We start from the raw sequence: 5,348 nt of genomic DNA on the forward strand, positions 1-5,348 counted from the left end.
TGAAATTCCGTGTGCAACATTTTTTGAAAGTACAAAAATAGGGTTGGATTGTATTGAGAAATAAACTGTATGGAGCAAATTGTGGGATGCAAGTAAAATTTGGGGAAAATGACGGCCCAAGATGTGTTTTGATAATTAATATCTGCCAATGACATGTAAATAACATTTGTTAATGCTGAAAATTTTCTTAGCAGATATTAATTATCAAAACACGTTATTAGCCGTCATTTTCCCTAAAATTTGTGTTATGGGAGGAAAATTTGAGAAAATTTTAACCATGCAACAATCCTTCCCTAAGTTCCTTATAATAAAAGCAAACTAACGCATGCTCATGCCTCAAAATTGGTATTTACCAAATTATCTAGTTTTGTCCCTCTAACCTCTTGAAGGCCAATGCCCCATTCACAAAACTTCAACTACGCAAAAAACAATAGCTCAAATATATCCACCGGTTAACTTGAATTAATCAGCCATTTAAATTTACAGTATGTTGACCATGCTGCTAACTACTGATAACAGTTGGCAAAAACCCAACTATTATCACAAAATCTACTTTATGGGCTTAAAAATAAATCAAGCTTAACTTCAAAATTTAAGAATACAAAACCAGTAATTGAACTCAATGATAATATTTTCTTCATCAAGTTTAGTAAAATCAAGAGGAAAAGGAAGAACATAATCAACCCTTCAATTGAATATAACAGCATAATTTCACTTATATTGAATCACTAATAATGAAGTTGTAAACTTTCTAAATTTCAAGCTCCAACCAACTCAGTATCTGTTACTGGTTAGCCGATGCAACCTATAAAAAATGGATGGCACTTCAGTTCACATACCATTTCAATCATCTAGTAATAAAATTTAAAAAAAATGGATAGTGCTTCAGTTCACATACTAAGTACAGTGGTACGATTCTAAAAAGCATCATTATACTATCATGTTTATTTCCTTTAAGCAAACATTGAAAATAAAAAATTGCAAAAATAATTACAACTAACATAGTTAGAAGATGTAGATAGTCGATTTTGATTTATAAGTCTTACATTTGTATCTCATGGCGAGTGTTGTTCCAATTGCCGAGCAGTGCTTTGCTTTAAAAAAAATTCTCGTTCTTTTTGTGCATGTTGTGCAAGCGTTACTTGTGATATCTCTTTACCAGATTATGCCTAAAGTATGTGTAGCAGCAACTCTAATAAATTATTATTGTAGTGAAACACTAATGTTTTGTCTACCCACATAGGTCAAAAGATGTAGTTTAGTAATGTGACTCCCAAATTTTTTTTAATCAAAATAAAGATAGAAAATACGCCAAAGGGATACCTGTGAATCTTTTTCTCCATTGCCCACATGTGTTGGCTTCCCTTTATTAGCCATTGCCTCTAATTCTTTGTACCCTGTTAAGAAAATATATTATATTCCTATAATTCTCCGTTCTCTTTCATCTCTAAACAAACATTCACAAAAGGAGGTAACAAAGTTATCCTAGAGATCTAAAAATTGTTGGAGACATTATCAAACATGTAACAAAGTGATCTAAACTTTAACATGCATGAAGAACGTTTGATCAAGTGAATATATTCAAGTCTATAAGTTATTCCATAGAAAGCTTGGAGCTCCATTGCTTTCCTGATAATATGAAGTATAATCTCAATATGTTAGATTAATAAATTTGTTGTTTTGAAGAAGATAAGCCACAAATTAGGTGCAACTGAAATAGCCTTAGTTTTTGCCCTTGCTTGAAAAAAGAAACTGGAAAAAAGTTCATTCACATCCAGTCTGATCAGTAGTACCATGGTCTGATCAGTAGTACCCCATGGTTGCTTACCAACTTTGTAACTCATTTTTATTTACCCAAGGGCCAAGAGCCCAAGACCTCCCAAAGACATGCAACCACAATTTGTTCTCAAAAGGAGAAAACCAAAAGACTTTTTGTAGGTGAAGAGGATGGGGTAATGATAAAGAAAAAGAAAGCTAACATAAAAGCACAGGCACACAAATAGAATTGTATTACCATTATTATGTGCAAGTGAATAATTAACAAAAACCCAAAAAAATGGAAAAAGAAAAAAAAATGGATGAAGCCTAAGCCTAAGCCGTGGTAAAATTGGTAAAATGCATGTAAGGATCCATATTTTTGGAAACTAATAAAAGGTTTATTTGCTATTATAATGGAGGAAAAAATGGAATTTATTGAGTTTAAATGAGTTGGGGTTAATGTGATGAATTTATTGAGTTTAAATGGTGTGTGTGTGTAGAGGAGTATTTTCACTCCTCTCTCTCTCTCTCTCTCTCTCTCTCTCTCTCTCTCTCTCTCTCTCTCTCTCTCTCTCCAACACTCAAAACCCACATAAAACAACCTTCAATCTTTCACATCCACGCGTATTGGAGCTCATATCTCGTTGGGTTTAGCTCGAAGAGGAGTTTTCTTGCTCAGTTTCAACTTTGGAGTTCTAAGGCTTGATCGATCTCTTTGGGTTCGGCTTTGGTAATCGATGTAAAGATTTTTTACTCTCTCTACATGTTTATGATTTGATTGTGTGCCTAAATCGTGCTCTAGTTGGTTGGATTTCGAAATTATGCTATTTCTTGATTTTCTGCAAATCGCGCACTGTAATGCAGTGGTACCGATACCTACTTTTTGAGGTACCAATATCTACTTTTTGAGGTACCGGTACTTTGTTCTCTGATTGCTCTTTGGATTGGTTTTGTGGTATCGGTAACCATGGCTCAGAAAACTGTTTTGAACTTTATTGATCATTCGTCGATTGTGTTGATCCCCTATCACTTCTAACACTATAACAAATATGTCTTTTAATAGCATTAGTTAACAACATTTTTTTTAAAATGCTATAATAGGAAAGCAATTACAGCGTTCAGCGATAAGGATTGGAGGAAACGCTCGCACCTAAAATACTATAGCGTTTCATTAACTCTTCAAGAGCGTTCTAAGGAAATTTAAGGTGCCTAACCCTTGCTGAAAAATCAAATTGGTTCTGCCAAAGTTAGGCGCTAAAGACTAGAGTTCTCAATCGTTTTGTGCGAACTGGAGCAAATTGGGTTTCGATCGTTGTTTGAAGCACCAACTGGATCGATCTTCATCTTTTGGTATTCTAGGGTTTTAAGCCTAAGTTGTAGGTTTGTTCCTCGTTATGTTTTTCTCCACTACAACAAAAAGCAGATTTATGGGCATTTTTTAAAAGGCATTTTCCACTAAGTGCCTCGTAAAAATCTTCACGGGGCAGTACCTGCTAAGTGCCGCAATTTGTTGGACCTAATGGGGTAGTTTCCCTTGCAACGTGTGCTGGTGAATAGGATTTGGTGATCTAAGTATAGCAGGGGCACTTGCAAGTGCCTCAAAAAATAGGGCATTATCAATCAATTGAGTTTAAAAGGCTGAAAACGACATCGCTGATATCTAATCTAATAGGGCACTTCTCCCCTAGGTGCCTCAATACTGTTCTTTGGATTCAAATTTTGGCCAAGTCTCATTTTGGCACTATAATCTCTCGCGAATTGGGGAACTGGCGCTTTTAATTTCTTTTTCAAACCTTAGAAAGTGTTACACAATTCGGTACACAATCCACTCTTCCCTCTGTCTCCTCCGAGTTCTCTCTTCCCTCTCTCTCCTCAGATATTGAATTGCAACGGCAGATTGGAAGGGTTTCTGTGCATCTTTTACTCTTCCCCTCGGTGTCCGTTCGCCGTGTGTGAGGTAACACCTTGCTTCAACTCTCGTTTCTGGTTCATTTTTCAAATTGAGTTCTGGTTTTTTGGGGTTCTATTTTATGCAGAGATGCAACTATGCAGTGTATATTTTGTGTGTTCCTTCAATTGTACTTTGGAGAAGACTAATCCCCGTCAAGAGAAACCAACTTGTTACAGAGAAAAAGATTGGTATTGTATAATCTAGACTGCCATCTGCTTATGCCTGAAAGGGTACAATAGATTATTTTGCAAATCAAAGTGAAAAAATACCTTATCTTTGATTGTTTTTCAGAATAAAGGCGCTAACCATATTCAGCAACAATTGGGTATCTGATCTTCTTCAACCCTCACCACCAAGAGCTGATGTCATGATGGTAATAGCATTTGTTTTCTCTTTATCTATTGTAATTTCAATTTATGAGACTTCAATTTTTTGCAATTTTGAATAAGAACATAGAGTTTTGCTTTTTCTGTTGGATTTCCAAGTGCAGAAGGCCAAGGATTTGATACTTTTCTACAGTTTTAGTTAGTAATTATTCAAATTGAGTTTGAGAACTCTTAAGCCATTATTGCTTTGTTCAATATTCACTAAGTTGAATATTATGTTTAATTCTATTTCAAAATTACTTCTTACTTCATTTGATTTTTTTAGGTAGTGGAATAACTTATTTAGTTTTTTGGCTTCGTATGTGTGCCTTGTAAATGAGAACCTCTCAGTTCATATAAAGAAGTTTTATTCGTTTGTCAACATGATTCTGTAGTAGATAATTATGTAAATTGGGTTTGATAGAACGTTTAATAATTTTTTTTTATAAAAAAATTGTCTTTTGGGGCAGTTGAAAGTGCCTCCACAAAAACTTAACCATGGTTTGACCGTGTGTGGTTTCCTCATTTATAAGGCACCATAAAGTGCCTTGAGAATCGTATTTTGAAGCACTTAGAAGTGCCCCATCAAGATAGTTCTTGTAGCTGGCAAAAGTGCCCTATAAAGCTTTAGCGGCACCGATACATACGGCGCTTGATGGAAATGCCCTGAAAGTTGAACTGCCTCAACAAAGCACCTATTGGGGCATTTTCGAATGCCTTGAAAACTGGGTTTTGTTGTAGTGCTCCTACAATCCAATCGATTAACTTATGTTTCCTACGAATCTCCCGATTTTCATCGTTCTTCTTCCTCCTCATCCCGTCGTTGGAGAAGAATCAAAGCACTATTCGGACATATTGCACCAGCATAAGCAAGTAGCCAGTTCGAAGAGTCTTCACGAGGTTTGATTTGATTTTTTTCTTAATTCTTGCCCAAATATAAGGCTAGGATTTTGAGTTAATTCACTTCAAATTATCCCTATTTGGGCTTTTGTGTTGATTCATACGAATGATATTGGGGCTTTTGTGTTGATCCATTCCAAACTATTCGTTATTTGCCTCAAAATTCTATATTTGGATCTGGTAGTGTGTCTTGTTCTCTTCATCGAATGTGTTAAATTGAGCATATGGAGTACACTTGTTTAGATGGTGATGGTGTACTGTTCTCTGTTTTGAATTTTAACAAAAGGAAGAGAAATAATATAGCTGACAAGCACTCCGTGTGTTACGGTTTGGTTTGTGTGGTGAAAGTTGTTCACATTCCCAACACATAGTGG

At 35.4% G+C, this 5,348-nt stretch overlaps 1 long non-coding RNA gene across 1 annotated transcript; it reads left to right on the forward strand.

Annotated features, from left to right (window-relative positions):
• The first annotated feature begins 3,169 nt into the window (after positions 1-3,169).
• On the forward strand, positions 3,170-4,186 carry LOC131322300 (uncharacterized). The gene is made up of 3 exons (XR_009198804.1): positions 3,170-3,715; positions 3,795-3,897; positions 4,001-4,186. It is a non-coding gene; the product is annotated as an uncharacterized LOC131322300 (long non-coding RNA).
• The last annotated feature ends 1,162 nt before the right edge of the window (positions 4,187-5,348 follow it).

The sequence above is a fragment of the Rhododendron vialii genome, chromosome 4a (genome assembly GCF_030253575.1).
Source record: "Rhododendron vialii isolate Sample 1 chromosome 4a, ASM3025357v1".
Taxonomy (NCBI): domain Eukaryota; kingdom Viridiplantae; phylum Streptophyta; class Magnoliopsida; order Ericales; family Ericaceae; genus Rhododendron; species Rhododendron vialii.